The 24,805-nt window shown below is 34.4% G+C and overlaps 1 protein-coding gene across 3 annotated transcripts in view; it reads left to right on the top strand.

The window, feature by feature from the left end:
• The window catches only part of LOC130444827 (uncharacterized), a 315,730-nt gene that overhangs the window by 92,546 nt on the left and 198,379 nt on the right, over positions 1–24,805 (top strand). Inside the window, exon 2 of one of the 3 annotated variants that reach the window (XM_056780093.1) lies at positions 22,778–23,168. The exons of the other annotated variants lie outside the window; for them this stretch is intronic. The gene's annotated coding sequence lies outside the window, so the exon portion shown is untranslated. The remainder of the gene's footprint in view (positions 1–22,777; positions 23,169–24,805) is intronic. 3 annotated transcript variants of the gene reach the window in all.

Raw genomic sequence — 24,805 nt, 5'->3', positions numbered from 1 at the left:
TTCCATGCATAAACAGGCTAACTAGATATCAATACAACCTCGTACCTTTGATCCTAATGACTTGCTTCGAACCTAGCGACTCCAGGAGAATCTTCCTTGTGCCATGGTGACCAAAGGAATTGTTATCTAGGCAATAAGGCCCGACAATTTTTTCCCAAGAGTTAACAAGAGTAAACAATATAAGTGGTAAAGGGTTTGGTAGAGCTTGTAATCTTCGTCTCAGATTTAAATGAAAAGCAGAATCTTCCCTTTTCCTTCAAGTCTATCAACAATGATAACAATAATTAAAAAAAGCCCAGATTAATACGAAATCTACGACTAAATACACACGTGGTTGTGACGTGTGAGACTGATCTTTGCTTACAGCGCTACTTGTTTGACTTAACTACTTCCGAGTTGGGTAGTGCCTATGCGAGCCTCTTTTTCTGCTAGGTATTATTTGACCACAGATTCTTCACGAGTCGCGTTATCTTACGTTTTTCTTAAATTGAGGTTCTTTGATTGGGATGAGAACAACTGCGTTGCTTAACGAGATTTTGAAGCGACCAAACTAGTTGATTTTTGGTCTCATCTAACTGATTTATAATATTTATTGACCATAATTAATTGAGAATCTGCTTTCGTCTTTCAATTTTGCCACCGAAAATTAGATATTCATTTGAATGGTTCTAATAAGGATCTAAACGTTTTCACGTATACAGGGGTAAATAATCGTTCTTTCTGTATATGAAACGCGTTGGTGACTATAGAAATTTTTGATTACTTTTGAAATGAGGCGACATGTGCCCCAACATAATTCAAATCGAGATAACAAAAAAAAATTAGATGTTGGTAATAAATAAAACTCATTTCAACATTTAACGTACACAAACATTTGTATAGGAATTTTCTTGTCATACAATACACGTAGATAAGCGTTCCTATTATTCATGTGAATTAATGTATAACAATAAGGATCCGCTACTGTTATTTATAACTATCAATAACGGAAGGTGCTACATATGAAAATTTTCATGTTACCTCATCATCGTATGTGTTATGAAATTATTTAAATATAATATTATTCCATTGGTACAAATCGTAAGTCGTGCCTTTGTGTAAATGTAGAGATTAAACCACGGTTTCTGGTATTCACCACAAACCAACAATGTATATACTTTTTTCACTTTTATTTATCAAACAATAAATAAAAAGAATGAATGTAAAAACAAACAGCTATTAAATGAAAATAAAAGAAAAATTTGCAGAGAAAATAGCAGTTCTCTTAGATCAATACGAAGATGATGAAAAACGTGGAAGAAGAATGGAAAATTTATTGAAAATGTCTATTAAAAGTTGTGAAGAAATGAATGGGAAAAGAAGAAAGTGGGTCAACAAAAAAGTAGTATGATGAGAAATGTTAACAATATGTAATAATATAAGGAATTCCAAGATTGAGATGATTAAATGAAATCAATATAGAAGGCAAAAAATATGTGGCAAGAAAAAACTGCAATTAAACAATCACAGAAAAGGGAAAAAATGGATGACAAAAATATAAACATTGACAAATAATAGCACAATAGCATTTTATAGGCAAATAAAAGAAGAAAACATGTAAAGGTAAAGTAGGAATCAAAAATAAAATTGGAAAGAGCATTTTCAGCAAAAAAAAACAAAAAGAATCTCAAAAAAGTGCATATGAAAACTGCACTGGGAATCACCGGAGCTATAAGAAATACTGCACTAAGAACAATAAAACGATCTTAAGCCAACAGGCTACAGAATTGTTCATGAAAGATTAATTCTCAAGGGACATCTTCCGGTTGAGAAAGAATAACCTTTGGAGACAAAATAATTATGGTATAATAGGAGGAAAAAGAATATATCATCAATTACACAATAAGTGATTGACACACATATGGCTCTGCCAATGTCAGATCCATATGACGTTTATGAAGTACCAGCTTTCAAAAGACTATGTGGAAAATTTCATGACATTTCGATTAGTTAAGAAAAAAGTGACAGCCATTTAAGTGAAGCTACTTTTGCTATTTTCAAAACAATTAATTCAAAACAATTTAGTATGTTAATTTATTATTGCTCCTTGTTGGAAAAAAATAATGTAAAAGCTTAGCAATGGTTCAGAAATGTTATACGGACTCTACTCTATCGAAAAGAACTATTTGTTGAATTTAAACGTGGTCTTACAGACACCGATGATTGTGAACGTTCTGTTCGTCCATAAAACATGAAAAAAATCAACAAATTGGATATATCTAATCGTAAATTGGAATTGCGTAAGATAACTGAGGCCTTAAGATATCAGAAGACAGTTTGTTCACAATTAAGCATGAATATTTAACCATGTACCAAATAGGTACCGTGTTTACTCACAGTCTATCAAAATCAACAGTGTTGATGATTCAGAGCAATGTTTTGCCTTGTTTACATGTCATAAATCAAATTTGTTGCGTCAATACGTGACAATGGATGAAACATAGATTCATCACTTCACTCCGGAATCAAAACGATTATCATCTGAGTGGAATGCATCCGGTGAACCACGTCCAAAACGTCCACAACAGTGAATTGGGAAGGTTATGGCTTCAGTATTTTGGGATGAGCATGGAATATTTTTCACCGACTATCTCCAAAACGGAGAGGCTATCAATAGCGAATACTATATAGAGTGGTTGGATCGTTTAAATGCAAAAAGCAAGGAAAAAATGCCTCATATTCGAAGATAAAACCACTGCTTCACCAAGACAATACATTGATTCACAATTAGATGGCAACTATGGTTGGATTGAACGAATTACACTTCGAATTGCTTCCTCATCCATCGTATAGTCCAGATCTGCTCCCAGTGAGTACTAGCTGAAACTGAAGCCCTTTTCGAGGCAAAAGACAAATCCTTCTACAAGCACACCATCGAGTGATTATATTGCTCTTGAGGAAGATTATACTGATGAATAAAATCAATTTTTGGCAAAAAATGTGTTTTTCTCAGTTAGCCACAGGGCTTATTGTGTGGTAGTTTAGCTCAGAAAACTAAATATATGATCACACAAACGGATATCAATAAAATGATATAAATAAACATTACTACAAAAGAATAATGATGAGTCGGTGACAAAATATGGAACAGGCGTATTTTCAAGGGAACTAACTCTCCAAAAGTCGTACAGACTAAAAACTAAATGTGCAAGGAGATGCCTCAATCGATTACCTCGAAAAAATACCATTAGATATATGAGGAGTTACCCAAAAGTAACCGGAATAGCATTGGAATGGGTGGAGCTTTTGTTGTACTGAGCTCTGCCGCTAGGGCTCGCCAGTTCAGTGTCGCGCGGGCCGTTGACCTATCACGTCTTATTCGTCTCTAGTGACCGTTTTTGCTAGTGCTGTTTCACTGCTGCTTCGTTTTTTTATGATGGCAAATTTAAGTGAACAACGCTGCTGAAACTGTTTTAACGTTGAAAACTGCTCACAAAGATGATGCTATGGAAAAAATTCAAATGTATGAGCGGTTTTCTCGATTTAAAAATGGCGACATGTCGATTGATGACAAACCTCGCTCTGGACGTCCATCAACTGCCCGAATCGATGAAAATGTTGAAAGAATTCGAGAGCTTGTGCGCACAGACCGTCGACAGTGGAATATCTCGGCACTCGGTTCAGCAAACAGGTGACTGGTTCTTCCACCATAACAACGCACCTGCAGACTCAGCCATCACTGTTAGCCAGTTTTTGGTTAAAAATAACATGATTCCGCTGCCCCACGCACCTTACTCGCTTGATCTGGCTCCGTGCGACTTTTTCTTGTTTCCACGCATGAAAAGGGGTATGAAAGGACGGCGATTTGAAAACATTGAAGACATCAAGAAAAGAACGGGTCAAGAGCTTGCAGCTATCTCTAAAGATGAGTTCAAACAATGTTTCGAACAGTGGAACCACCGCTGGGACAAATGTATTACTCGCAATGGAGAGTATTTTGAAGGGGATAAGGTTTTTTTATAAATATATAGCATTTCAAAAATAATTCCGGTTATTTTTGGGTACCCCCTCGTAGAAGGAGTAGAAAACTTTATTATTGTAGGTTGAAAATAGTTAAAAATAAGCTATAAAAAGGAAAAGATAGGAGGGCGGTTAGCTAATTAACTAAGTTTCCAAATCGTTGAAAATAAAAGTAGGCCTCGGGTCTCCTAGCGAACCAATACGAATCTGGCTCGAGGTTGCCCGCACTAACATAACCTAGACTGCAAGTTTAATGTTAGTTTGCAGTCAGTCTTTAACGACATACCGACATTTTATAATTAAATTATAACCAGAATGAAAAATACGTTTATCGATATACATAACACACATTATGTTAATGTTGAATTCTTTATTATATAATGCGTTCGCGGTTGGAATAGGTAAATAGTATTATAACACCAGCAAATACTAAATAGATAATATGATATTCTGTTTCCTATAAGTGTAATGGGTCTGAAAACGATGTCGGGCTTAAATTTCTAAATGATTGTAGACGACGTAACATAAATTTTGCAATTTACCGCACGTCTCTAGCACTCAAAATAGCGCCGAAAAAACTGTAATATTTTTACTCCGTCCTCATTTTTTCTTGCAACGCGCCAATAGCTTGCTGACGTCACCAGCGCCGATCTAGTTTCGCCCGAGAAGATACAGCAACATCCGCTCCACGTATTAGTTCTATTTTTTGTTAGGATGTCGAAGCCTGAATCGACAAAGGTTCTTTAGAAATATTGTATTGTACCAAAATGTACGAACACCACTCCACACCAATAAAAGGGATACTGTTTTATCAAGTGCAAGTAATCGTTTTTGTTGTGAAAATCATTTCGAGGTAAATGAGTACTTCCATGTTTTAGATAGCATAATCAAAACTTCAAACTTACAATAGCTCGACGTATTATTGTTACAATATCGTAGTTTTAAGGTGCTACTTGTGATTTGATTTTTTTTGCGTTCGTATGGGATCTAACCTGAAAAAAAAGGGGCACCTAGGAATCGAGATTTCAAGATTTGGAGACGTAGAGAACGAAGTAAGAGAGCAAACAACCAAAGCCTTAAGAACAGCAGCATGTTTAAACTAAACCATATGGCGAAATAAACATATAGAATAGAAGCCAAATCGAGAATATACAAGGTCACGGTAAGACCCGTAATGACCTACACCGCAGAGACACGGCCAGAAACGGCGAAAACCAAAAGAATGATGGAAACAGCAGAGATGAAAGTGCTACGTAGTATAGCCGGAAATACCCTGCTACAATGGGTTCAATCAAGAAAGAAAGAACGAGCACTTAAGTTGTATGGATAACAATAAACTGGTCAAGATAGCGCGCGATTAGGCCCATTAGGCCGAAGAAGTACCGGCCGACCCAAGAAAAAGGTTGAGCGACAACCTTGATGCAGGATAGGAGGCAAGGATGTCGAAGATAAAACAGGCGACTACGCCTAATACACGGAAGAAGAAGAAGAAGAAGAAAGGGGCACCGCCGGTTTTTCAGAAGTATTAATTTTCAAAATTCACATTCAATATGGAGCAAATTTGTCAGCTAGAGTATTTTTGTTGTAAAAATAAAATTGCTCCAATTTCCATGACAAAATTGTCAAAATGTGGTAAGTTGTTTGACACCTTTTGCTAGTTATCAGGCATTAATTAATTTAAATTAATAAAATCTAGGGTTTTAGAACATTTATACAACAACATCATTTCCCTCTCTTATTTTAATTATTTTGTGATGAGAATCAGACATGTGGTGTATGGTTATGTAAAAGGATAACGCTTACGTTTTAGGCCAATTCCAGAGATCAATGTAAATAAAGACTTACACGAATCAGGATCAATACGGAATGAAAAATAAACAATATTTATCTGAAACTAATTTTAAACAATTCACGGCTTGTTTAATTATACGGATTGTATGTTTACATAAATTCCTAAACTAACTTTCAAATGTTTAACAATATTATGATCGTAATTTTGAGTTCTGTCAACCTTGTCCTCGCGTCGGTTCAATTAAGTTCATATTGTTGTTTAATGACCTTCGGGGCTAATAACCACCCCAGATACTCGAACCCCATAAGTCCAATAAAATCGAAGTTGCTCCAAATTAAATATAATATATTTGTTTAAACCTCAATATGTCAAACTTAGAGTTGAAAAAAATATACTTTCTTTTAATTTTCCAAGCCCATTATTATATTAAGTGTTCATTGTTGTCATATAATACCGGGTCCCTTTTTGGTAAAAAATCGATTGAAAAATTCATTTTTGCTCTCTTTAGATTGTACAGGTTGTCCCTGTTTACGTTACGGATTATTAACCATTGGACATGAGCCGCCCCTAGCCTTCAGATATTAGTATACGATTATTTATTCCGTTAAACATACCACATGAACTGATTTCGTAACTTTAAAGGCCTATAACTCGACGAGAGATCGTATGAAAATTTTTTTTTAAGTCACAGCGTCACTGCAACATTTTCACGTCATCTGCTCACTCCCGAGTTTTTTGCATCAAGTCCCTGAACACCTCGTATACGAAATTTAGGTGTACAAATAGAGAAACAATGAGAATATTTGGTTATCATTAATGTTATTATGAAAAATCGCAATTCAAGATGAGATCTCGGATTCTGACGTCAACTTTGATATGTTTACCATACTAATATTATGCAATGAGAATTGTGCCATTAATCACTGTTAAACGTTATCAAATAAGGAACAAATATTCATATTTTACATTGAACAATGAACATGAAGGTATTTTTTCAATATATCCATACGTAAATTATACCAAATAATAGGTTAAGTTAGTTAGTCGATTCAGATTCGTCATGGTTTACTCGGAGGCTTGGTCCCATTGGGTTCCCCTTTATTTCCCACGATTTGGAAACTTACTTAACTAGCTAGCTATCCTCCTATCTTTTTCCTTTTGATAACTTATTTAGTACCGTAAAATTTTCGGCGGCTGGATTCACACGTCAGCTTGACTGACGATGAGCGCTCGATATGGCTTGATTGAGACTACGATAACCAGAGGAAACGCTCACTACAATCTTAAACCGGTAAAAACTGTCAGGACACTATGGAACAATGCGCGAAACTGGTCCGAAAGAGGCAAAGACGGTTTCATCGGTCAAAAAAGTGATGAAGACAGTAATAAATAGAGTGCGTTCACAAAATCTTTATGCATATGTCAGTGACAAATCTCAACAAGCTTTATATATAGTTTCAACATGCTGCTTCGATCCATTTTATTATAGTAGAGCTCGAACTACCACTCAGTCAAGTTGTTGGGAAAAATGTCAAATTAACATATCACTTATCAAGGCAGTATTTTAATTATCAAAAAAAGGAGTGGCAACATCAGTCTTGCTTCATGACAATGCTCCAGTATTTCCAAGACTACTGTACGTGCCTTCACAGAGATTGAACACCAACCTTATAGCCCTAATCTGGCCCCGTCCGACTATTTTTTGTTCGCAAAGGTTAAGGGTGAGTTAAGGGGTAAAATATTTAACAGCGAAGATTTTTATATCGGCTTAGTAGCTTTGGTCAGACGTTCTGAAAACTGCGTGGAATGTTTTGTGGTTTACAATCTGATCAAAAAGAGGTCAATAAGTAATATTATTCTAACTTAATTTACTAAGATTGGAAAGTTCAACAATAGGGTCTCACTTACTGGTGGACCTGATCTGATAATTATACACATATAGTTGAAGTTTTTGAGATTTACGTGTAAATTGCACTTTTTTTCGAATTCTAGTTATTCGCGATTCAAAATATTTTTGAGCGTTCAAACCCATTTTATAATGGAAATTATGAGGTTAGGAAAAAATTGAATTCTTTTTTGCACACATGTTGTTCTCCACATTTTTTGTCCAGCAGTTTGTGTCGAAATCCTCATAGTTTTCGAGTTATCCGCAAAGCAAAATGTTTTTGAGTACATCAACCCATTTTACGGGGAAAATTTTGAGGTTAGGAGAAAATGCTTGTGTAGAGAATTTTGTGCTGTACATTTTTTGCTCCAGCACTTTTTTCGAATTCCTAGTAGTTTTAGAGTTATTCGCGATTCAAAATATTTTTGAGTATATATACCTATTTTAAGGTGAAAATTTTCAGGTTAGGCACAAACACCTGGGATATTTTTTTGTAGAGAATTTTGTATTCTACATTTTTTCTCACGGCAGTTTTTTTCGAATTCCTCATAGTTTTCCAGTTATTCGTGTTTCAACATTTTTTTCAGATTCAAGTCTCAAAATTTCGAAAATCCGTACCCGTAATTTTGTTAAAGAGTTGCTAGATTTATTCAGTATCCCAAAACCTTCCAGAATCTATAAAACCGTCCAATTTAATTTTGCCTGTACTATTTATTAGAAAGCATTTTCTAAACATTCAACAGAAATAGTGGAATTTCGCTTACAAATTAATTTCGTGTATTGAAAACGTTCGGTGAAATTTATGCTTCATTCGAGATAGCAACGAATTTACTACAAACAAATGAAAAATTAATAAAATTCCTCCATTGCGCCTTTAAAATACTCTCCAGATATTCCGTGTAATACCTCAAATTAATATTTTATTCACCTCGATCCCAAAGTTATCTTTCGAATTCCAAGAAACATTACGCTGGCCGTAGAGTTTTAACTTATAAGATATTCATAACCATTTCGCTTTGAATTTTTAACATTATGTCTTAAGAAAAGCTCTTTTGTAAAGTGATTCCTGTATACCATAATTGCTGAATAAAGAATGACTCTAAACTTGTTTAAACTCGTACGTGAAGTTATCCGTCGTGCTGTAACTTCTTTTTCCACTTCCGGAAGTTATAATTTTCTTTCTGATGTGAAAATTTCGTATAATACGTATTTATATCAGCATGTTTTCCAAAATAGCCATTCGAATATTTTTTTTCAGTTATAATACGACAGAGGGGGAGAGAGAGAAATGCTATATTGTCAAAAAATTGTCGCAATTTGTAGACAAAACCTTGTAAAAACTAAAGAACAAACATAGAAATAACTAGGTAATAGCAATAGGTAATAATTAGTATATAAGTCCATAGCAAAAATTAAACCAGTATACAGCATGCCCGGAATTAAATATTATTACTAGAATAAAAGTCGTTTATAGAGTAGATAGGCATATCTACTTTCCAGTAGATATGCCTTCAAATTATTGTGAAATGCGAAAAAAGATGTTATAGAGTTGATTTCAATTGGCAAATGATTGTGCACGTTTTACATTGTAAAGTATTGCGCCCTTAACTAATTCTGAACGTGGAGTAGGTAGGTAAAGGTCGGGGTCCGCGATCCTAAGTGGATAACCGTGAACAATCTTTTAGAAATTGGAGACGCGTGCTTACGAATTAAGCAAACGGATTCAAAGATTAATGAGGACGGAAGAGTCAGAATTTTTAATCTTCCAAAGAATTCCCTGCAGTAAACCCTGCTGTTTAATCCGAGTAAATCTCTAACAGCTTTCTTTTGTAGTTTGAAGATTCGCTCAAATTGATTCGCACCACACGTAGCCCAGAAAGGAAGCGGTATCGCAGATGCGACTCAATAAGGACGTAATAAACTGTTAAGGATGTGGAGAAGTTCAATTCTTTGGAAACTGATCTCAACGCAAAACAGGAGGAACTAGACAACGTGGTAATATGTAACTGCCATTTCAAGAAATTGCCCACAACAAGCTTTAAGAATTTTACAGATTCAACGACGTCAAACAAAATTGGACTAATTATCCAAGTATTTTCACCATTCCGATGGGCGTACTTCCAAAACATGTGATTTTAAAGCAACAACCAAATAAATGTTGCCTACCATTCAAAATCGCTACCATTCTACGTTGATCTAATAGAACGGGCGATATGTCGTAGTTATTCTGAAAATTGTTGGATTTGCTCCGTCTTAAAAGACCCATATAGTTGCTTGCTGTATAATTTCGTGTTCATATGTATCGTCGCCTTTTCAAGCACCGCGATTGAATTTTTTCAATATTTCTATGCATCAATGGACATGATATTCTTTTAGAGTTATTTTCGAATAATGCAGTATCCAACGAGAACAATTCTAACAGCTAAATGTTCATGCAATATTAATTTATGCGAGTGATGTCCAAGTAAGTCTGGTATGTCGTGGTATGTCACATGACGATCTTGCATCGATGTTTTCTGGCACAACAGCCGATTTCGGACAACTTTCACGAAATTCATCCTGTAGCGAAGAGAGACCATAATTGAATTCGAAAAGTGGTGACTCGTGATGGTGCTTCTTCGCCAAAAGTCGAACCGAGTTGATCTGCACACTGCTGTTGGTTTAATCCACGTCGGAAATCATACAAAATGATACCAAAATGTTCGCGAGTTGATGAATATTTCAACCATTCAACCATAATTCACCATTAAAAATGTCAGATTTGATATATTCACATCAGTGTTGCCATATCTCAAAACTAAGTATTACAAGAACAGGCACAATTCTATAGCGATTTAAATGTTGTAAACTTTTTTCATTCTCTTTTATACGTTACTCAAACCTGTGGTTTCGTTGGTAATTTCGCCTAGGAATAGACAATTTACTTGAATTTATTTCACCCTGTATATTTGAAATAATAAATTCTTATCAGTATAACAGGATAAAAATAGTTTTACTATGGTTTACTAGGCCCGATAATGTTTATCAATTAATACAATGGCAGATAAGGAAAAACCGAACAGAATGTAATTGCCGTAATATCAATTATCTGGATTCATATAATTAACAAAATAATTGTTATTGATAAATATAACAAAATGTATAAATTCTAACGTTTTTCATTTAGTCAGAGTTTCATTAACTATTGAGGCTTTGTTAGTTAATGTACGGGGGTTATTTGAATGTTTTCGAACATGAAGATGGCAGAAACTATTCAATGAGATTCAATGCAGTCAATTATTATTTTATATTAATTTCAGAGTTTCTACAATGAATATATATATATATATATATATATATATATATATATATATATATATATATATATTTATATATTGTAACCACAATTCTTAAACTTCTTGATACAACGTCGATACTAGTTTCTCTTAAAGCAACCCTGAAGTGACGGCACTTCATAGTACCATATCTAATGACCTAATCACTCTTAAATCATTGTGCGACTCTAATCTTCTGTGTCGGTACGTTTCTAAAACTAAAGTATTGTCAAAAAAAGATACTTTGCAACGTTTGTATCAAATAACACTGCCCTTGACGTTGTTAAATGTGTAAAATTCTTAGGGCTTGTTGTAGACAATTCTTTGAAATGGGAGTTGAATACCTAAAAAATTAAGTTCTGTCTGTTTTGTGCTAAGATCAGTTTCCAAGGAACTAAACTTATCCACCTCTATAACGGATTATTATGCCCTTTTAAAGTACGTGTTGTGTGAATCAAATTGAGCGAATCTTCCAACTTCAAAAGAAAGCTGTTAGGTATTTACTCGGACTAAACAGCAGGGCTCACTGCTGGGTCTTCTTTGAAATATTAAAAATTCTCATTCTTACTTTCTTATTAATCTTTGAATCCGATTGCTTAATCCGTAAGCACGCTCATCCTATTTTAGAAACAGCTATCCACTTTGAACCGCCTTCAGAATTAGTTAATATAATACTGTAGAATACGAAACAAATGCACAATCATTTGCCAATTGAAATCAAATATGTAACATTTTTTTCCATATTTTGCCAGAAATTGAAAGTATTTTTGCCGGAAAGTGTTTTTTATGCTGTAAAGGACTTGTAATCTAATACTAATATTTAATTCTGAGCATTCTACACGCTGGGTTAATGTTTTTTAGAATGTCCGTATATAATTTTGATGGATTCAACGTTTGCGTGGTTAGGTTGTCGCCATGCATTGAAATGGTCTCGGGTTCAAGTCTAATTGTGCAATTTCTGTCATTCTATAATAGTATTTTTCAATCAAATTAACGTGATTTAACAAATTTTATATTTATTTTACGTAAAATAAATCATTTATATGAACTTTCTTCACATTTCTGTTCACAATATACCTAATTGTTATCAGCAGCTTCTTTAGGGAAAGACAATTTTAACTTCGTCGTGCGACGCGAGTTTTACTCACATTTTTTTAATTGTTAATAAAAATAAGTTTTTTATTGACCAATATTTTTATTTATTAATTTATCAACAAAGTGTGACCGTCGAAAACATAAAAACTAAAGAAACTCTATTAGGATTTAGGACTTTATGGGTTCCATTTGCCCCGATAGCGATTTTTCAACTATGAAATGGCCTGAAGGAAGCACTCTCTGTCCTCTGTCATGCCTTACAGCTCCCAAATTTGCAGGGAAAAATCCAGATCTCACTTGAAGAAATGAATATTGTCTAACTTTTTGATTGCATGGTTACTAAAAAAATTTTTTTAATTATATTACTGCTAGTTTTTCTAGATCGTTTAATATTTCTTGAAATACTGGATTTTTATTAATTCCTTCTCTTATTTTATCTTTGAATCACTTATATTAGAGAATTTTTCTTCTATATACAGAAAAACCGTGGCCCATTGCGTTAGAAAATTTTTAAGTGGGCCTAATTTATTATGCAATGGTGAAAAAAGAGCATAAGATGGCGCCACAAGAGATGAATATTCCACTCAGCTAGCATCTTTACTTTTTTCTGATTCCTCCTTTTGTCATCAGATTTCATTAAGTTCTGTGATTTTATTAACTTCTCTATTGCATCGTTTAGTTCATCATATCGTGCTCTTCCTCTTTGCGGTTCAGTTTTCCTTCATCTTTCTAAATATAGTATTTAGTTGTCAATATGATTCTAAAATGACTTACCTATTTTTCGGATACTATTTTGTTATTGTAGTTATTTTCCTTTCAATTATATTATTTAACTTTGTACATTTAATTGCTATATAAATGTGAAATAAGTATTTTGAAGCGCATCGCATTTATTCATTTTCAAACTCGGCTTGCTCGTCGATAACTATTTATAGATGTCATTAAAACGTTTGTCAACCTGTTCTTATACCTGTGACGATGATCTCGGTTGTCATAATGATGAATTTAGTGTTCCAAGGTTAACAGCACTATTGGCAGTTTTTAATAGGATATCGATGTTGTTATTTGTCAATCCAAATCAATTATTCCATTTATTCAATTCATCAAAAAACAACGAGAATAGTAAAATATGGCTTTTAATTCTACGAGATGCTGAAGTCGAAAACACACTAAAAGCAGCAAATAATTGCATAGGTAGACGATGCAGTTTTGGTAACCAAGAACAAAAAAAAGTTCTTTGAACTAGAAAAGGCTGCAAAAACTTATGAACTAGAATAAATCAAGAGAAAACTAAGTACATTCGTGAGCAAAAAAATCTACTCTGGCGACACTAAAACTAAACACGCTATTTTTTTGGTCACTCAGTCCAACAATATGTTATGGTAACTACTCTTCTTATACTTGTTTACAATAGGACTAATCAGCTATCAGTTAACCATGAAACGTCAACTAATACACATACCAATAAGAATTTTACCTTAAAATGGACACAAGTGATAAAGCTACTTAAGTGGTAACCCTATTGCAACAAGGCCAAAGTCAACGAACAGAAGCCAGTGCACTGAATATGAGGCAGTCTGCTATTACCAGAATTTACCGTCATTATCAAGAGTCTGGTAACTTTCATCAAGACGAGATTGCGGAAGACAAAGGTGCACATCCGAGAGAGATGACCGATTACTCACCATATCGCTGAGAAATCGGGTTCTCACTGGTGTTCAAGTCCAACAAGAGTTCAAAGAAACGCGAGGAATGACTGGACAAGAACAAGTCTCAAGGCAGCTATACTAGAGCCAAAACACCCAACTACTGGCACCAAATAAACCCCAGCTCACCGAGGAACCAGTCGTCGATTTTCCAGAGAAGACGTTAATTGGACTGAGGAACAATGAGGCTCCGTTCTGTTCTCACACTAAAGCAGAATGTGCCTGTATGGTAGAGATAGAGCCTACAGAAGAACTGGAGAAAAATTCGCGCAATGTTGCAGAAATGAAAACGTGGTTTCTATTGCCTATAAGAAATTTTAAGGGATCACGTTGTTTCCTACGCCAGCTTAATCATCGAAAACTTCATCCGAATGCAAGTTCAAAAATTATTAGGGTATACTAAAATAAGTCGTTGGAAGGAGGTAAAAGAAGAAGAGAGAGGCCAAAGAAAAAATAGTTAGATGCAGTGTTGAACGATATTGACGATTTAGAACCGAATTGGAGCTCTTAATGGATAGTGGATGGTCAGAGATCACTTGAAATTAGGCCGATGTCCTTTAAAGAGCAGATCAACCTGCAATCCCTTGAAAAGATGCAATCTGTATGCTGTCCATATGTTCTAGAATTGTATCGTTAGGTCCAAAGGTGAAAGACCTAATAGGACTTCAAGATAGAGATTCCATAATAATTTGATTATTAATAGAAGTATAATTTATATAAATTTCTTTCCCAACAGGACCTTTTTCTTTAAAGATAAACCATAATTTTCAAATACAACATACATACTTGATATTAAAAAATTATTTTCGGAATACGACGTCGCGTTTTTGTTAAAATGTTTTTTTTTTCAGAATTGAATTCAAAATTTAAATGATGGAAATACATTTCTTAAGTTGAATTTTCCCTCATAGATATTTTCAGCTTTGATTTTATTAATAAAAAACGTGTAAAATCCTTCAAATGTATTTTCTAGAGCTCATTCCGAATCATATTTTTAGTAGGTTTGGATTTATTTACATTTTTGACTTTGTTATCTAAACTATTATTTAGTCGAATTTAATACCAATTTCCATCCACATTCTAAAGGAGAGTTGTTCGAGCACTAGGTGCATATAAAAGTACGTAGTAAAAGTATTTGTAAAATTGAAATACAGTATTATATTTATACAACTATGAAGCCCCTCAACAACATTAAATTTGCAGCACGTTAAGTTCAACTTCATTAAGATAAATTACTAATAGTGGTATGGTAAAAGTAGGTTACAACAATAACAAATTGTACAAACAAATCTATTAAATCTACGTTTAATGTTAGGGAGCTAAATAAATTTTTATATACTTGTTATATAAACAGGACTTATAGGCACAAGGTTTGGAGTTGTTGTACTGTTTTCCTTCATCTATTTTTGAAATGGCTACTTCAAGTCCATTATTATTCTTATTCTTCCTAAATCTTCTATATGCTTCTATCCACTTTTTCTTCTAGTACAAGGTTAAACATCACTGTTGATAGTTGATCTCTCAGCTTTAATCCTCTTTTTGTTTCAAAATTTTTCTTCGGCATAAACTCCATTTTCTTTCTTATTCAATGTTATTTTATTCAAATGTGGTTTTTTCTTAGGTATTCCGCTTAAAATAGATGTTTTCTACTAAAGAGAAGATTTGGGTTTAACCCTATTTATAGCTGTTGTTCTGGATTACCTTCAGTATGAAAATTTGATCACTAGTTAACTTGCCCTTTTTAAAGCTCCCCTGATACTTGCCCACTTGTTTGGCAAAGTAATTTATTTGTTCTTCTTCTAGCTAGAATTTTGTATACAACATAGAACAATGTGGTACCCCTATAATTCACGCCGTTTGTCATATCTTCCTTCTTCTGTACTGAGTAAATAATTTTCTATTCCTATTGGTTTGCCGTTCTCAAGTGCTCACTACTATATTTCATATTGGAATCCCATTCCTACCGGAGTTTTTGATATTCTTCATATTATTTATCATTTCCCCTATGTCTATCCTAATCTCTACCTAGATTGGTTCATTAACTTCAAAATCGTTTCCTTCGCTTCCTTCTGTTTTATCATATAGTATTTTATTGCAGTATTTCCTCCACCTGTTCAAATTTTTCTTATTTCCCCCTATGAGTGAGTCGTCTTTGTCCTTGTAATATTTCTGTTCGGTTGTGATTGGTATGTTGGTATCTTCATTTTCAACTTTGCATATTATGTCTGCCCGATGGCACATTAAATCACCTCACCACTTAAATTAACGTTTAATTTCAAACTGGCACTTTTACCAATTGCCTTAAGACATAACACCAACATTGACGTCGTTGAATCTGCAAAAGATTGTTGTGATCAATTCTTTGTAATAGGAGTTACCGCTTGTCTAAAAAAAGTAAATTCCTCCTGTATTGCGCCGAGATCAGTTTCCAAAGAACTGAACTTATCTATCTCCTTAACAGTCTATTATGCACTTATTGAGTCACATCTCCGATATGCCCTTCTGGGTTACGTGTGGTGCGACTCAATTTGAGCGAATTTTCAAACTACAAAAGAAAGCTGTTAGATATCTACTCGAACTTAACAGCAGTACTCACTACAAGGACTGTTCCTTCCTTATTCATCCATTTGTCTAATTCGTAAGCACGCTTACGACCTTTACCTACCTACTCCACGTTCAGAATTAGTTAATGGCTCAATATTTTACAATGTAAAAAAATGCACAATCACTTGCCGATTGAAATCAAATCGATTTCTTTCTCCGCATTTCGCAATAATTGAGGACATATTTACAAGAAAGAGCCTTTTACTCTAGAAACGACTTCTATTCTAATAATAATATTAGGTATCCTGCATACTGATTTAATTTTGCTATGGACTTATATACTAATTACCATTACCTATAATTTTGTTATTCATTGTGTTTTTATTCTGTATATTGAAATTTTATTTCATTTGTATCTTTATTTAGTTATTTTTATGTTTGTTCTTTAGTTTTTACAAGGTTTTGTCTAGAAATTGTAACAATTTTTTGACATAAAAGCATTTCTCTCTATCTATTAGATTTTTTTCTGATAATACCAAATCCATACACATACAACAACGAGGCCGATAGTCTATTTCAATAGATTCATTAACGTTGTACCGATGGACCACAATAACAAAACTTTTATCTTTCCACATAGTCACATTTTCAACCCTTTTAAACGATTTATCAAAATTGACGTTCACAAATGCTTCATGTCCTCGTCTGATTAAAATCTTTCTCCCGCAAGAGAAACTTTGAGGTTCGGAAACAGGAAAAAGTCGCTGCGGGGCCAAAACTGATGAATGATTTTTCTTCGAGTCGGCCCTTTTTCATGAAAAGTGCAATTTTACCTTTTTCTAGCTTAGAAAGACGAGATATTTCAAATTTGACGGTCACAAGGCTGTGATGGATTATAATAACACCAATGATATATTTTATTTCGCGCCGATGCAAACGGCGACTTTTTTATTAATATATCTGTGTTATTTCTTTACTATGATAACTATAAATAACAAAATTTTTCCGATAACCCACGTACTTCATTGGCTACCTCTAATTCTATCTAATGTAGAAAAATCTGAAAAATTTTATTTCAAAAATCGCACATTGTATATTTTGAACCATATAAACAAAATTTACATACCAAGTACTCGATACCTAATCAACTATTTAAAATTGTAATTTGAAACTTGAAGTAAGCTAATGTAATTATGTCAAGGTCATTTTCATCATTTGTAAAACGTCTATGCGGATTATGTAAAGATAAGAACAGATTATAGTATTAGTGATACACATATTTTAGCTTCACAGTGATTATGACTCATATTTATAGATAAAAAAAATTTAAAAACCCTCCTATACACGGATGGATTAGAAATATATCACAGCTGGTGATGCCCACCATAATCCAGTTATGACATAATATAGAGAATATTGACATTTAATTACAATTGTCTATTAGATAATATTAACAATTCAATGTAAAAACTCCTACAGCTTCAACATAACGAACAGTTGCTTCGAGTTTCCAGCCGTTTTGCATCTATACCTAAAAACATATTTTGTGCATGACCCTGTATCTGAGTTGTTCTGCCTCGAAAATACTAAAGACTTTCGTCGTCTATCCCGATTGTCTTTCAGAAGATTAACCATCAATTTAATGTCGTTTCTGGACATCTCGAGAAGTTCCTCAGACTTCTTAGTTAGGAGGGTTATGAATATTTTGGATTGTCTTAGATTGCAGACACTTGAGTAAGGATAATCCTGGATGACTGAAGATTATGCTCTACACAATCAAAAAATAGATGCCTGGGCAGAAATAATTAATGATACATTTATCAGTCATTATCATAGAGAAAAAATATTGCAGAACAACGTTATCTGAATTTTCTGTGAATAGATTTTGTACCAATTTTTGACAATATGTGCCGGAAATTCTTATTAAATAGCTGATAGTTTCTGGTTACAAGATGGTGAGCCCTCGAATTATGCACGTGACAGGTTTCTAAGATCTCCAAATAGATTTCTTTTGCCTCAGTTTTAATGAACCTTCAATATGTGCAAACGAGATTTCAGAAGAAATATCGGCAGATTCTTACTTTTTCAAACGCTTTGAAGGTAATAAAATTGGAAAAAACAACAACAAAAATGTTACTTATTACAAACAGCGGTCAAATCCTTGTACCTACCGAGAATCATAGAAACTTTCTTGTTTTGAGAAATACCTGTAAGCAGAATATAGATTCTTCCAAAGAAAGCATCTAAATTTCCAATTTCCAAAACATATTGAGTTCTTTCTGATTTGTCAAAAAGTATACCATCGACTAGAGAAAGCGGATTTGTTGGGACGCATATTTGATACTTGATACACAAGGAAATCACCATCCAGCCTACGAAAAATAGAATTCCGGCAGCGGGATATGGTAAAACTTCTCTAGGATTTGGAAATCCATGAATACTTGCACTTGCTTTGTTTGAATACCACCAATCATATTGGAAAGATTCGTTGGTGAACTGACAAGACCCTATGCAAAATCATTCCAAAGAGAAGATTGGAAGTTTCCTCCAGCTCAATCCAACTCTTTAGATCAAAAAGCTGTATACTTCGCAATAGCTTCTAATCTTCTACAACTCCAAGATTCGTTTATCCTTGGAGTATTGATTGCACATTTGAAGCTCGGTTTTCAAGCATACTCTGTTTCAGAGTTGACCATAAAGCTGGACAGCTTAGAGCATAGAAGAAAGATCGTCTACTTGACTCTGTTTTATCGAAATTTCAACACAGCCGGCACCACACAAATGTAATAGGATTGGCCTTTTTATGCAGGTTTTTTTCATAAAAAACTCAACAATCATCAATTTTCTTAATCATTCAGCCGCGCTCTGTATTTTTTGTATTTTATGACTAAATCAAAAAATTCATTTGGCTTTTTTATATAAAATAATGTGAGATAAAGATGTTAACTAATAAAAGATGTGAGCTCAGAAAATGAGGATTTACACATCCTGTATTCCTTGCGTATTTATCTCGGTTAAATAAGGTCATCGGAAAAATGCCTACGGAGGAATTCTGTCGTTGGGAAATTGTCTTCTCAAGTTCTATTCAAGTCAGGAAATTTTCATCGGCAATTCCCTCTGAATAGGCAAATTCTCGATTATGAACTATTGACTATATTACAGAAACCACAGAATTTTGAATAGAAATTGTTCGAATCGAAATATTCAAAACGCAGACATTTATTATCAAATTTTAAACGGTTGAGAAAATTAAAAATTCTAATCATATCCTAGCACAAATGTAAATATTTTCCAGTTAACTTCAATATAAAAAGAATAAAGAGAAATTCATTTATATATTTTTAACCATCCATTTCATTTGTAATAATTATTTCTTTTATAAATAATATCAAACGATGTGGGATAAAGAATACGATACGTTATTAGTTACGACAACAGTACCATATGCAGTGGATCCCTTACTCTCAATCCTGCTCGTTTGCTTGGCAACCATGTAACCTAAAAGGACACATTTTGGGCTCCGACTAAGCTCATCATGTTAATGTGTGTTGTCGGGGTTCGATGCAAGATTTTGCTGTGTTTAATATGTACAGAAATTTTGTATTCTTTCAAATTCCAAATGGGGCGCCACTCAATTTATTTTTAACCTAAACTGAGAAAAGTATAGAAATAGGAAATGATTTATATGAAATTATAAAAAAAACAGGTTAAAAAAAGTTACCCGCAAAACTCATGAGTTTTGGTTTACAGGAAATAACGAAATAAATTTTACAAAAAAACTAAGTTGATCTGACCTTTAACAACACATAAGACTTCCTACTTGTCAGGAGAATACAAAAAGGACCATATCCGTGGAATGCAATTAGGAATTAAAGAAGTTCATTCAGTCAATCGTCCCGGACTAGGTAGTTCCACGAGTCAAAGCTTGACGTTAAATCCAATTTAAGGTCGTCTTAGTTTTAAACCCCAATATAGGTCCTATATCCAAAACTAGGTCCCTAATTAAAAAGAAAAAAGTATAAAATACAATTTATAGACTACTAAAAGAAATAATTTATAACTTAATTTTTTTAACATTTCCTGAATGAAATAGAAAAGGTAGTCTATAATTTGGAGCCTGACCTAGTTCATATGTCAGTAATTAGAACTATTTCTGCTTTTACAAAAAAAAGGATCTTACCTTCCTTTTTAACGAAGGGAACTTATATCTACTTCTTCTTGGAAGTCAATTAACAATTTAATATTCCAGAATTTTTGAAATCGGCGGAAGGCTCCTTTAGGCCGACAAAATCTCGCTTTTCAAAAATCTCTGGAGAAATTAATCTTCACGCTAGCATGGTCGCTGACCAAAAGAACAAGGTAACTATCTCTCCATTTGTCAAATTCTCAGTCGGAAATATCACGACTTACGAAATCCATAATGAAAAATTCCACATCGGTTGACAGTCAAAAGGAAAATATGAATGAAATAAGCAGCATACTTCTTGAGCAAACTCGGGTCACACGTCATGACGACAATCTAGCCAGGTGCAACGATAGCTCAATTTCAAAAACACCAGCTAACAAATCACTCCTCAAAACAACCTTTCAACGGACTGGACAACCAAAAATCAAAATCCGCAAAATTTACAAAAATACTGCACGAATAACTCAATTCGCGAACAGTTAACTAGATGTGGCTCTAACCTTCTAAGCGGAAGCAACTTTGCTCTTACAAGCAACATAATTCTGCAACCAGTTATACCACGTCTGGCGAATAATGCTTGCGTCCTGTAGACCAAGACTTAACCTCAAAAGAAAATAAACCAAACATTCAATTCATTTATATAAAAATAGTTCAACAAAAGGATACATTAAACTGTGCTAAATAACTTAAATTCCAGGATGTCATCAATAAGTATATACAAAACTACAAAAGAGATATGAAATATGTAAATATTTCTACTCAAAGATAATATGACATAATATCTTATAAAAAAAATTATTTACAAAAGGAAGTTGGTAGGTTTATATCGTATAATGTTTATAACAACAAAAGTAACGCAAGCTGTGAACAGTGAAAACGTTACAACCATTAGAACTCATCATCTCCAAGCAACCAAATTAGTGTCCGTGGAGATCCATCGGCATCTGATGTTAATGGTGAATAGTGTATATCCGTTGCAAAATGGTGCAAAGCTCTTGCTGAGAATTGTATGGAAGTGGGCGATGAAGAACGGAGTGGAAGATCGCCGGTTTTCTGTCGATAGTCCAGAAGATCAATTGCTCAAAGATCGGAGGATCACTATCCGTAAACATTCTTTTTCTTGTGATGATTGTGGTAATTTTTTTACGGGAACCAGGTTCTAAGGTTCTAAGCCAGAATGTTCGTCTTCTTCCTTAACCTCTTTTTCTAAATATTTTTCCTTAAAGGATAGCTTGGAGTAATACATATCTAGATTTGTTTCGCATTATCTGTAGCTTGCGAGTTGTTACTAATTCATCATTCTTGTGAGGTTTTCTCCATTTGATACTAGAGCGGTCCAGCGGTTTGAATCGTTTTGAAAATTGATTGATACACAGATGGCTGATCGTATTTTTATGTCAAAGCTATGATTTCCAATGTATGATTATCTCTTTTCAATTTATGATTCTATTGACATTCGGGTCTGTTATCATTCCTCATTACCTTTGTTTGGGTTGCTCGGGATCGTTGTTATGCTGAAAAATTTTCTGCCGATCAGGCGCTGGCCAGAATTTTATTTCACATTTTCCTTGGGAGTTGGAGATCGCGTTTCCTGATGAATACAATACGTTTATCTTCAGCGGTTGTGGTTTTTCGAGGCCGTCCTAAACGTTTTCTAAGCTCCTGGTGGATGTATATTTTTTCACGTTGTAGTCCACGTCGAGGAATTTTTAATTCAGCGGTACGGTTACTTTTGCCTAGACTATGAAGACTTGTGATTAATGCACGTGTTTCAACCGATAGTTCCTTGGTTTGGCCCATTTTAAAACTTACAAGTCTGAATTTACGAAAACGAAAACAATTCTTATACGAACTTCACTTAACGATGTCTTGGTCCAAAAAGTATAAATCACAGCACGTTGTCGCATCCCATAAAGCTAACTGGGACTAAACTACGATCATAAACAGTAGGAAAGTAATTTACAGTTAAATAATAATAAACAAATTAGGTTGCAAGTTTTAACTTGTCGCACTCACTACCAAAATATAGACATGCGTATAAAATTTCGACCTTCGCTTGTCAATATAAAAGAGAAATTTGTTGAGGTATATCATTTTGAAATTTAATAAATGGACTATGGGGTGGGTAAAAACTTTTCAACGGTAGTGGTGGTAATCCAAACATACATATTTTCATTCAATTCGATGTTGACTGTTGTTAATTAGATTATATTAGGAATATCCATGTTGGCCTATGACATAATTAATGAATTTCAGGTACATCTCTATTCCCACCTAACAATGCGAGTGGATTTTGTTGATCCACGAAGAGATCCCGTAGTGGCACCGGTCCATATACCTTGGAGATATTAGTGATAGATAGTGTTAGTTTTATCGGCAAACAGTGAAAAAAATCGCGTCATCGTCGTCTTGGTGCGCAGTGGCGTGCTGCAGGGATGGGGACGGGGGGCAGTTGACGGCGGGGCAATCGAAGGATAACGGAAGGCGACAGGGCGACCATTTGGGTGACAGACGGCAATGCGGTCTGTGCTCATTGGTCGCCCGTGTCTTCCGGAGGGCGGTATGTGGGTCGGCGAGTCGAAGAAGCAGCGATGACTCCTATCGTATATTAACTGGACCGCCGCCGGACGAAGATAATACAGTATCTGTAAGTTTTATGTTATTAACAAATATAATAATTGTTTCGAAAAATATTTTCATGATAATAAAACGTTCGATATCGATATTCTATTCTGTATTCAATCAGTTATCATTTAAATTTTTTCATCTTACTTACAGCTTAAAATGATATAAGTAAATTTGAGAATAACCAAAAATGGAATCAACAAAAAAATCGCAAACCGAGAAATAAATGAAAGATTTTTTAAAAATCACGTAGCAATTAGGAAAGGGTCCGTGTACTTTAACCAAATATTCTTCTGAATAAATACAACAAATGTCAGTGGATGAAAATCAATCATACTACCTTAATTCGCTAATGAGAGTCAATGACTAGATATTGGCGTCGTCGTTTAAATCGACCGCCCCAATAAAGTCAGCAAACACCAAATCCCGAAGACAACAACAGATCTGGAAAACATTCTGGAATGGGGTGGAAGCAATCTGTTTACGTTTAACTCAACAAAAGACCCATTCTCTGTATGTTTGAGGTTAGGATCAATATGCGCTGGCATAAGCATGTTTCCAAAATAGCTTAGGTAGCTTGACAAAAACACCAAAAAGCTGTACATAGTGTGGTCCATGAGCTCTTGCAGTCAACGCGACTTTTTTTTGTTCCTTAAAGAGAAAGTTTCACTGTCAGGAGAGAGATTTTTATCTGACGAGGACGTCAACGAAGTCGAAAGACGGCACCTGTCATTTGGAAGGGTTAAGAAAGTTATTACATTGCTGGACTGAGTGTATAGATTTTAAAGGAGACTACTTTGATCATTTTTCAAACAATCGTCGTAATCCGGGCAATGAAGGAGTACTATTACAGCACTTTGTGATGGAAATATCACCGTCTGATATCCATTGCATTACACACTCAAAGGCTGTCCTTGTATTAAGGTACAGGTTCATTCCTAATAGTGGTAAAACTCATTTTTTTTCAAATATCTATTCATTATCATAATACCAAAGATTAGAATTTTTTAAAGTAGCACCCTTCCACAATTTACACACTGCTGCCAATAAGTTTTCTAGTTTTCGTACGCTTAGACAGAAATGCTGTTCAGTTCCTACATGGCGGGATTCCTCTTGAGCGTCGAATTTATTCTTGGGAATAGAAAAATTCTGGTGGGGTCAAGAAGATTCTGGTAGATTGCTTTCCGGTTGGCCTTTTGCACCTTTGACAACACTCGCGGCACAAACTGCACGCATACTTTCCTCATGGTTAAGTTTCCTGCCAAACTTGGTTTTGAGGTATGCTCAATTTATCAACGATCATTCTGAACGATCACTGTTCAATAAATGTTTCAATTGCGAGACACATTCGTTGATCTTGTGTCTCTCAGAACAGCTTGTGCTACTTAAAAATGGCTACGGCATCATCTCTAATGCCTTTGCGTCAGTCTCTTTCCTTTTTTCACAGAGCCTTACCCAAAATTTGATCGCCGCTCCAGTGAACGCACCATGATGCTCGTAGACAAGGGGTTTCGACAGAGGTTCACAGTACAAGCTCAGGAAAAAACTACTTCCAGAACAGACCCTTTAAGTTATGTTCGGTGGATTTGTTTTCGATTCCAGACTATATGCTTCGATTTATTATTGTGCCATCCTGTATCATAAATAATTTCAATGTAA

This window comes from Diorhabda sublineata, chromosome 6 (assembly GCF_026230105.1).
Source record: "Diorhabda sublineata isolate icDioSubl1.1 chromosome 6, icDioSubl1.1, whole genome shotgun sequence".
Classification (NCBI taxonomy): Eukaryota; Metazoa; Arthropoda; class Insecta; order Coleoptera; family Chrysomelidae; genus Diorhabda; species Diorhabda sublineata.
Note: the sequence above shows the minus strand (reverse complement) of the source record. Positions and strands in the feature narration are given on the sequence as shown.